This window comes from Phalacrocorax aristotelis, unplaced genomic scaffold, assembly GCF_949628215.1.
Source record: "Phalacrocorax aristotelis unplaced genomic scaffold, bGulAri2.1 scaffold_135, whole genome shotgun sequence".
In the NCBI taxonomy this organism is placed as follows: domain Eukaryota; kingdom Metazoa; phylum Chordata; class Aves; order Suliformes; family Phalacrocoracidae; genus Phalacrocorax; species Phalacrocorax aristotelis.
In genome coordinates this window covers 128,540-138,928 of record NW_027441311.1, presented here as the reverse complement: position 1 = coordinate 138,928, position 10,389 = coordinate 128,540, and the positions used below count along the sequence as shown (strand labels likewise).

Below are 10,389 nucleotides of genomic sequence, written 5' to 3'. Positions count from 1 at the left end.
ATGTACCAGGATGTACTGGGATGTACTGGTAGGTAACTGTTATGTACTGGGAGTGAACTGGGAGGGAACTTGGATGTACTGGGACGGAACTGGGACGTACTGTGAGGACAGTGGGATGTACTGGTATGTACTGGGAGGGAAGTGTTATGTACTGAGGGGAACTGGGACGTACTGGGATGTGCTGGGAGGGAACTGTGAAGTACTGGGATGTATTTAGAGGTAACTGGGATGTACTGGGAGGGAACTGGGATGTACTGGGGTGTACTGGGAGGGAACTGTTATGTACCGAGGGGGAACTGGGATGTACTGGGAGGAAACTGGCATGTACCTGGATGTACTGGAATGGAACTGGGAGTGAACTGGGTGGGAACTGGGATGTACTGGGTTGTACTGGGAGCTACTGGGATGTACTGGGAGGGGACTGGGAAGGAACTGCATGTACTGGGACGTACGGGGTTGAAACTTGGATGCAGTGCGAGGGAACCGGTAGGGAACTGGGATGGAACTGGGACGTACTGGTAGGGAACTGGGACGTACTGGTAGGGAACTGGGACGTACTGGTAGGGAACTGGGACGTACTGGTAGGGAACTGGGATGTACTGGTAGGCTCTGGTATGGAATAGGGATATACTGGGATGTGCTGGTAGGCACTGGGATGTACAGGGATATCCTGGGATGTACTGGGAGGGAACTGGGATGTACTGGGAGGGAACTGTGAAGTACTGGTATGTACTTAGAGGAAACTGGGAGGCAACTGGCATGTACTGGGATGTACTGGAATGGAACTGGGAGTGAACTGTGTGTGAACTGGGAGGAAACTGTGATGTACTGTGAGGGAACTGGGATGTACTGGGATGTACTGGGAGGGAACTGGGATGTACTGGGAGGGAACTGGGATGTACTGGGCGTCGCTGGGAGGGAGCTGGGATGTACTGGGATCCATACTGTGTGGCATGTTGGTCATTACTGGGACGCACTGGTCTATACGCGCGGGCTGATATCTGACCCCTCTGGCCCCACCCACCTTTGCGACAGGCCCCGCCCCCTGGCGAGGGCCTGGTGGGGTGGGGCCGTGCTCGTGTGCTCCCCAGCATCCCCAGTTAGCAACAGGTCCCACCCCCTGGTGACAGCCTGGGGGTGTTGCTGGTGCTGCCTGGCCCCACCCTCCATAGCAACAGGCCCTGCCCTTGGTGATGGCTCCAGGGGCATTGCCAGCGTCCCTTTGGACACACCCCCTTAGTGACAGGCCCCACCCCCCGGCAACGGCCCGGGGGGCGGTGCCGGCTCTCTCCCCTTAGCGACAGGCCCCACCCCCCGGCAACGGCCCGGGGGGCGGTGCCGGCTCTCTCCCCTTAGCGACAGGCCCCGCCCCCCGGCAACGGCCCGGGGGGCGGTGCCGGCTCTCTCCCCTTAGCGACAGGCCCCGCCCCCCGGCAACAGCCCGAGCCTGTGTTTGCTCCGCCCGGGGGGCTCGGTTTGGGTGTTTTCTCTCCCCCCTCCCTCCCGTGCCGGGAACTCCAGGCGGCTCTCGTACGGCTCCCGGGGCCTTCACCCCCCGGGGGGCTCGGCCCGCCCCTTTCGCGGGGCGCTGTGGGAAGGGCGGGGGCGGGGCCCGGGGGTGGAAGAGCCCCGGCTCTGGCCCTGGGCTTCTCTGGCGTCGGTGCTCCCGTGTTCCCTCGGGCGGTCGCAGCTTTGGGGCTGTCTCAGCCCCCCGGGCAGGCGTGCTCTGGCGTTTAGAGAAGCGGAGGCGTTGCCTGAGGTAAGGATTCCAGAGCTTGGCACTCTTTGGCGGCATCTGTACTAGAAAGGTCCCTTGTGGCCTGCTTTGCTTTTTTTCTCCCAGGATGCTGTTTTGGGCGCTGAGGGGGCGGTGAGACGGGTTAGTGGTATGGTGTTCTGTTTGGGGTTTGGTTTTTGCTTTGCTGTTTTTTTTCCCCTCGTGAGATCATTTTATTGTGCTGCTGCAATTCCTGTCTTTACTGAACCCGGAACCTTGGGGGTTTTCACTAGTTGTGCCGTTCACTGTTTCAGGTGTTGCCTTGGCCTCTCAACAGCCGTGGCACAACCTGCAGCGATGCTGCCTCTCCAGGCCCCCGCAGGCCCCGCTTTCTTGTCCAGCCAGGCGGGAAAGCGTGGTTGTTGCAGAAACAGCTACGCCCTGCGACTCCTCCTCAGGTTGTTGGCTCGGCCCCAACAGCGTACAGGCTGCTGAGGTCACCGCCTCCGCGCGGGACGCAGGCGGCCCGGAGAGCTTTACCCCGCGCCATTTCCGTCCCCTCTGGGCAGCAGCGGAGCTGCCGCCGCTTCAGGCGGCCGCTTTCTCGAGGGCGAGGAGCTGGGATGACAACGGGCCGCTGCAGACTCTGGTCAGGGTAAGAGGCTGTTCCCTGGGGAGCCGGCGCAGGGGGAGCGGAGGTACGCACGGGCACTTGTCGGTGCCCCTGGCCGGTAAAGGGAAGGTTAAATTGTTAGAGTGCAAATAAATACATATTATTTAGGGAGGAGTCGTGACTAAATTTAATCACACCTATTACTGAACAAACCAGGCAGTCATTATTCCTAATCTGTAGTTAAAAAAAATAAAGGCAGTCCTTTTTTATGCCATAAATAGAGTTGCGAGTCATTAATAGCTCAATCTAAATACAGCCGTTACTAAATCAACTGCAGGCATTAATGACTCCTGATCAGAAACAAAATAAGGAAATTTTCGAATCTAGAATGAAAATCGACCCGGAAAGCTAAATTGGGAGCGGGTAGTACTGAAATTGTAACAGGGCTGTTAGAAAGTTCAGAGGCAGCGACAGCTCCTGCTTCCAACCCAAGCAGTAAACGAAGCTTTAGGTTCTTAAATGAAGAGAAATAAAGGTGAGCTGTTAAACAGTGGCTGGGGTCAAGCGTAGCTATTAAGAAAATTTGCAGGTACGGGTGATTCCTGAGCAGAACTAACAATTCCAGAAGATTTAGATTTAAAAACTACAGAGCTAATGGAGTGCCACAACCGCCCGGATGTAACTGCAGCCGCTTTGGGGGAATGCCCCAGCCCCCCCAGCCACCGCTATTAATTACTGCCAAGGAGAGCGAAAGTGAAAGTAGAAGCAGTGCAGGTGAAGTGTGAGCAGTACGCTTTTTCCTAAGTCATCTCTTCGTGTCAGGAGAGGAAAGAAAATGGAAAGAAGATGTTTGCAGGGGGTCTGTGCTGGGTTACCTGCGCGTCTCTTCCGTGCGTCCTTGAGGAGACATTTAGCTCCTGTTGGGCGCTCGCAGGTGGAGACAGGGCGAGCTGGAGGCAGGATCGGTGCCGGCACTGATAAAGGGATGGGCAACGAGCGGAGAGAAGAGGGGGCAAGGGCTGAAAAAGGGTCACCGGTTCTGCAGGGAAGGCAGCGGGATGTGACTCGGCAACCGCTCTGAGGAGTGCAGGGTCATTCGCTGCGATGAAGTCAGGGTCTGCGGCTGGCCCGGAGAGGCAGCAGAAATCCCAAACTCTTTGCAGGGATACCGGCCAGATTAGGGCAACACCTGAACAGTAAAACCATTTAGGGGAAGCAGAGCTGGGCTGCACCGCGTGGCCAACCTCCCTCTTCTCCATGAGTCCCAAAGGGGCAGCTCCAAGAATGTGCTGAGAATTCATCCCTTGCGCTAAAAATGAGACGCAAGTAGCACCCACCCGTGAATTTTATTTTCTCTCTCGCTCTGCGGCTCCTGCCTGCTTGTCTCTCCTCAGTGCTCACCTGCACCTGTGCTCGGATGGGGCAGCTGAGGGAAGGTGCTGCCATCTCCCCAGCCCCGGCGGACCGCCCCTCAGCTGTGTCCTCTGTCAGGGAGCGTCGTCATCTCTCCTGCCTCCCAGAGCGTGTCCTGTAGTGGCAGACGCGCGGGCTTTTCCCTGCACGCGCATACGGGAAGGGAAGGGAAGGGAAGGGAAGCACAGTGAGAGCTGGGCTTGTCAAAGAGTAATGGGGGTGGTGGGAAGCGTAGCTAGAACCGGAGAGCTACAGCGCAAAAGCGAAGCGGACGGGACACAAAAGTAAAATGGTGCACAGGAATGCTGAGGCGAGAACTCCCGCAGCACACAGGAAATCAGTGTCAGAATCTATTGTCTTCTGACTGCCAAATTAAAAATAATGGCACGCTTTGCAACGCTAAGCTCGCTCTAATCGTCTGAACTGTTTCTTTCCAACCCCCACCGCCCCCAGCACACCGCTCAGCCTCCTCAGCCTGAAATGCCTTGTTTTCCTTCTTTTTTTTTTTTTTTTTTTTATGACAGGGCAACTTCTGTTCCCGAGGTGGTGCCTACGGTACAGCTATCTCTTCGAAGACAGTTTGGTTTAGGTCAGAGAATGTTTAGCCTGGACTGAATCAGCCTCTGTTTCTATTTCTGGAAATCGTCGGTCCTGTGCATCAAGCCCGGAAAAAAGGAAATATGAACCAAAGGACGTGGGGCCTGCAGGGCTAGGAAATTATTTGAGAAGAGGTTCAGTGGGGAAATGACTCTTTGTCTGTGGGGCGTCCAGGCAAGCAACCCAGCTGCTAGAAAGCGGCGCTGTCCCCAGGATGGCCTCGGCGGTCCCGTTGGAGTCGGGGCAACAAGGACAAGGCAGGGTGAAGCATCTGGCCTGCCGTGTGGAACGTGACTGTACAAAGCACGTGTGATGCACTGCAAGTTTACTTGTTTAAACTGTGAGTTAAAGAAGGTGTGCGGTTGCTTTGTAAACAGCCGACGCTCTAAAGCTACACCCATCTAATTGCTAGCTGTATTAAATCTATCGTATTGCTGTTTCTGCATTAAAAAATAAAAAAGAAAAAAACCAACACACCTATGTAAGCACTTCTAAGTACAACGGAAAACCACTGTTTAACGCGTGGCATGTGTGGGTTGTTTTTTTGGGGTGGGAGGGTGGGGTGTATGACAAAAACCTGCGAGAGACACACGCACATATGCACATGTCATGTTTAGCGCTCACCTAAACCCAAAAAAGAAAATCCACTCTTTATTTTGCAGCATTAGCATTAGCTTCCAGCGCACAGCCTGAGCGCACACCTCTGCTCTCACCGTCTGCTCCCTCTTCAACCGTGTGTGGCTGTCATCAGCTTGCACAGGCTTTGCTCGTGCAAGTTTCCGCGACAGCTTACGAGAAGGCAGGGAAACCAACCCAGCAAGACGCGTAGTGCCTTCCTCTATGGGCTCCGTCCAGCCTTTGTTAAAATGAGCAGAAAAGAAATCTGCTGCTGCCTTTACCCTGACTGACTCTTACAGAGAGCATCTGACTTGACCCGCAGCAAAGCGATGCCCCAGGCAGCAGCACGTATTGGCGCGGACCGCGGTTTCACCCACCTGTTTTACTGCGCCGGTCCTTTCCCACGGCCGATGCCGCAGATGTGGCGCGCCCCACCCCCAAACCTCTTTACGAGGGTTCCCTGGGCTCTGCAAGTCGCCTGCTGGACGTGTTGCTGATTCAGGCACGGGCAAAGTCAGCTTCTTCGCTGGCCTCGGGCCAGGGCAGCCACGTACTCGAGGGAAACTCAGAATATCTCCAGCGAGATCTCACCGGGAGGCTGGGACCTCGTCAGTAGGGGAGAAAGCCAAGCGACTGACACTGAAAGGGAGCTCTTTGCTAGGCTGTAGATCGTAAAGTTAACAAAGAAAACAAACCTGCCTTTTTAAAAATGCCCTCTTTTGAGTCTGCCACATTTGATACGGATTTTTTAAATTGCAGGGTATATCTCCTACAGGCCTCATGCAAAGGGAAGTGAGTACCTCTGGCTCTCAGGACAAGGGGGTCCCTCAGGAGCCCAGGTGCTCACGCCAGCCGGCATCTGGCACAGCACAGGGCAGGAGCTTTGGCAGTAGTACGTGAGCTGAGAATGAGAGTTAGGCAGCACTGCGCGCTTCTCCTGTGAGCCGCCGAGGCTCGCGCGCTGTACCTTCCACAAATAAAAGGCCAGAAGAGTCAGCATTTCTGCTAGTTCCAGCCTCATCCGTACCCTCGTCGGTGTAGCTGTAAGCAAGTGTCCCGTAGCGACTGGGAGCGTGGCAGCTGGGCTTCCTGCGCTGCCTTAGGTTGTGCCCTTGGAGAGACCCTTCTCCGAGCCCCGTGAGCCCCGGGGTGGGTGGGCTGCGGTGCCGTTCAACGCTGAATAGGCACGAAGGCCTGTAAACAAAATGTATTTATATCGCACCCATACCCGGCAGCCAACCGCCGCTTTATTTACGTATTCTGCACCTCCTGCCGACGCTTTTAAACTTAGCCGATATTGCCGCAGTTTTCACTGACGGGGCAGGGGGCTGCCACGCTGCAGGGGGAGTGTCTGGGTGTCTCCCACGGACACAGACGTCCTCAGCTGGGTAGGGACAGGGTGAGAGCTGGAACAACTCTGCTGACATGTAAGGGCCGTCCCAGGGCAAGGCTCCTGGGTCTGGGGGCTGAAAGGCGAGCCGCGCTGGGTGGTTGGTGTGGGAGTTGTGGAGCAAGTAGGGGGAAAAAAAAACCAACAAGAAAAAACCATCCAAATGTTTCACAGCAGGTAGAAAGCTAGGCAGAAAGCAAACTGAATGCTGTAAAGACAAAAGCCGAAAGCCGGCTATGGACTGTACAAAAAGAGTCAGTGCCACGGAAGGAGGTTATTTCTTCAACTGACCATAGGAGGCTTTTTGTGAGAAAACACAACACCTTCCTGCTACGGCACGGTACCACAGCAGTAATGGGCCAGAGCGTGCGAGCGCCTTTGGCAGGATCGGTAACGGCCGGAGCACGGCCGAACGGCCAGCCCACCTTCCGCCCAAGGAAAACACCATTCCCCTGGAACGCCACGCAGACCCAGGACAGGTAAGGCGGAGGCCGAGCCCAGGCGCCCCCATTGCCAAGGACCACCTTGGCCTTGCAGCGTCTCACGCTTCGGGGTGTTTTGCAGGCCGTGGCTAAGCTCAGGCCCCCTGCTCGTGGCTGCCCCCGGTCCCCCGGCGCCGGTCGGGCCCCAGCCCCCAGCGCGGTGCGGCGCAGGGCAGTGACCCAGCAGGGCGGCCCCCCGGGCCCCAGCCTCCCCCCCCCGCCTGGGGCCAGGGCGCCGCGGCCGCCGGCCCCTTCCTCCTCTGCCCGCTCCCGTCGCAGACGGCTCGGTATGTGTCACGAGCGGCAGCCGCGTTCAGCAGCTCTCGGAGGGCGCGCGGCTGTGCCCGGCCGTGACCGGGGCCCGCAGGGGTTTCCCGCTCGCCCCGAGAAGGCGCTGGCCCCGAGCCGGGGCGTCCCGCCCCGCCCCGCCCGGCCCTCGGCGCCCTCGCGAGCTGAGCGCGGCCCGGCCAGCAGGGGGCGCTGGCGCTCACCGGCTGGGCGCGGGGGCGGTCCGGCGCGGGGGCGGGGGCCGGTGGGGGCCGCTCCTTCCGGCCGCCCTTTAAGGGCCGCCCCGCGGGGCTCGGGCTTCCGGTGGCGCGTGCGCGGCGCGGCGGACGGGGGCGGGAGCGGTGCGTGTGGAGGCCGAAGGGCCGGTGCGTGTGGCGGCCGGGTCGCGAGGCGTCCCTGTGCGGTGCCGGGGCCCCTCTGCGGCCCGGCGTGGGAAGCCCGCGGCCGGCGGAGCCTGCTGGGAGCTGGGCGGGGAGCGCCGCGGCGGTCCGGCCGCCGGCAGCCATCCCCTGCGGTGGCCGGCAGCCCCTCGGGACGGCTGGAGGCCTGGCGGTGCCCGAGCCTCGCCTGCGGCAGCCGCCTGAGAGAGCAGCGCGGCCGTGTCCGGGGGCCGGAGAGCGCTGGTGGGTGAGTTCGCTCAGCGGGTGGGTCTCCGTGTGAGGTGAGGCCTGGCGCGGGCCGGGGGGTATCTCCGTGCGGGTCGGGCCGGGGGCGGGGCGGGGGCCGGGCCCCGCAGAGAAGCCCCGGTCGGGCATCGTTCGCTTTTCCACAATGTAGGGCTCTCCCCGGTTATTTTTTGTGTACTGTGTTTTGGGTCACCTGAAAGCCTTTGGCCGGTTACGTTTGGTGCGGGGAGATGGCAGGTCTGGAGCCTGAAAGATCTCTGGTGGGGGATGGGGGAGGTATTTCTTGCCTTAAAACTCTGAGCCCACCTCGTGTGTCATGTCGTGAGTCTCGTGACTGTGGCAAATGGCTGAGTCGGGCGTTTTCTGATAACTAACTTCTGAACGTGTGCGTGTGTAGGCACGGGGAGATTTGTGCAGTGTGACGGAGCCCCTTGTGCTTCTGTGCTAATGTCTACCTGTTCTAGACCTCCAGAGTTGGAAAGCCTTTGTTTAGTGCCTAGTTGTGCCTGCGTAACAAATGTTTTAGCTGCTGATGGGTTATACCTCTGCTGCGAACTTCTTGCTGGGTGGCTTGATTGTTTCTGGTTGTCCGTGTAAATCTAGGCAGCTATTTTCTGCCCGGTGGTGAAGCCTATCGCTTTGGATAACAAAGGGCAGGAGTGCAATAAAGAAAAAGGTGATTCGTCTGCTGCAGCTCCTTGGAAACAATTCGTTCCTTATTTTCTGCCCTTGGGCAGGCGTTGTGCTTTCCAGATAATGCAGCCTCTCCTGTGCCTGTCCACGCCGTGCATTTTGTCCTGCCCTTGCTTGAAAAGGCTCTCCTTGCCTTCCTCCCCTCTGCTGCAGTTGCCTTAATCTCTCGCTGCTGCTGCTGGAAGAGGGATAAAGGGAGTGTTGTCGATCGGGTTGTTAAAAGCTTTTTCGCGGGCTGTAACGCGCGGGAAAGGGGGGCCGGGGGGGAGGATCAGTTTGCGGGGAAAATGGGAAACCAACATCACCTTCCCCTCCTACGGCGCAGCCCGGCCGCACGGCTCCCCGGGGATGCCCCTGCCCGCGGGTGTACCGTGTGTGCGCCCCCCGCGTGGGGCGGGGGACGACGACACCCCCCCACACACCGTCGGCGGCACTGGGGCAACCCCTGCCCCAGGGCTCCGCGCTCGTACCCGGCTCTCCCCGCTCCGGCACGGCACGGGGCTGGACGCACCGAGAAGACCCCGGAGCGGCTTCTCGCGTCCGGGCGAGAACAGGGCCCGGCCCCGAGCAGCCGAGCGGGCACCGCCGGTAGCTCGGAGGAGCGGGGCCGGCTCGGCTCGAGGCGTCAGAGCGAAAAGGGACGAGAACCGTCCCGGAGCGTCCGGGGGTTGGGGGGGTCGGCGGATGGTCCGGTGGCCGGGTTCGGCTCCGTGCCGGGCCGTGGGGCAGCCGGAGCCGCGCCAGAGCAGGTGAGGAGCCGCATGGCCGGGCGCGCTGTGGGTCGGCGGGTTTCGGCTGTGGGGTCTCCCGGTCCGCGGAGCCCCCGGGGGGGCGGCGGGGTGCGGGCAGCAGCGGCCCCGGGCCGAGCGCTGTCGTGGGTCGGTGGTTGGGTTTTGGGGCCGAGCCCGTGCCCGTCCCCGGGGAGTAGGGGCAGCCCCACCCGGCTCTCGACTGCTCCTCGTCGGGGTCGGGCGGCGGCGGCGGCGACCCCGGCGGGGGCTCCTGCGGTGCCGGGCGGGTCCCCCCTTGCCCGCGAGGCAGGCAGGGACCCCGGCTGCTGCCGCCGCGGTTTGCTGGAGGCGGGCCGGGCCCGGCCCCCTGTGGGGTTGGGGTGCGGGCCCGGCGCTGCCGGGGAAACGAGGCCTGCGAGAGCAGGAAGAAAGCGCTGCCGGGCCGGTGCTGGGCTGCCCCGCCGGGGTGCGGGGCCGGGCCCGCGCAGTTCAGTTCCCAAGGCCTCCCCGACAGTGCCCGCGTGGGCCGTGGGGGTGCAGGGCTGCGGGGTGGCTGCGCTCTCCGCGGCCCTGAGCGTTGCCCGTGGGGACTGCGGAGGGGGCCGGGACGCAGCCAGGCTCAGCTGGTTTGGTCCCTGAGCGTGGAGAGCACAGCTCTTCTGTTCCTGGGCCTTGAGAGCAGGCTCCTGTGGCTGACGCCGGGGCCCTGAAACAGATCGAGTCGTGCGTTTTGAGGGCCTGAGCGAGGGGACTAAGTGGTGTGGTTTTGGGCTGAGGAGCAGAGGTCAAGTGCTGCGCTTTTGGGACTTGAGAACAGGCTCAGCAGCTGGGCTTTTTGGCTCAGAACCGGTCCCAAAGTGAGCTGGTTTGGGGGCCAAAAGCAGAAGCCGGTTTGGCTGCTTGTGGGGGTGGCGTGGGGGCATCGGGGGCTGCAGGGGAAAGCAAGGGTTGGGCAGGGTACGAGGACCCTCCCCGGAGGTGGGGGTCCGGTCACATCGGACCCCGAAGTTCGGGAGGCCGGCATGCACCAGAGCGAACTCGCCACCTGAGGCGGGTCTCTGGAGGAAGGGTGCTTTTTGGATCCAGCGCAGCGCACCCTCTTTGGGTCCAGCTCTTCATTCTGCGCTGCTTAGAAGAGTTATTAACCAATTAATTAAACATACAAACTAAGTCACAACAGCTCTATCGGCTCCATCGTGGTTTGGAGCTCTGAATCGGTTT

General features: G+C 60.3%; 1 long non-coding RNA gene across 3 annotated transcripts; it reads left to right on the top strand.

The window, feature by feature from the left end:
• The first annotated feature begins 1,223 nt into the window (after positions 1–1,223).
• On the top strand, positions 1,224–4,863 carry LOC142051341 (uncharacterized). Of its 3 annotated transcripts, none has more exons than XR_012658427.1 (3): positions 1,224–1,759; positions 2,176–2,415; positions 4,268–4,863. It is a non-coding gene; the product is annotated as an uncharacterized LOC142051341 (long non-coding RNA). The 3 variants fall into 3 exon arrangements; XR_012658428.1 differs by having other exon boundaries at positions 2,032–2,372; XR_012658426.1 differs by having other exon boundaries at positions 1,225–1,759; positions 2,032–2,415.
• Positions 4,864–10,389: the final 5,526 nt, after the last annotated feature.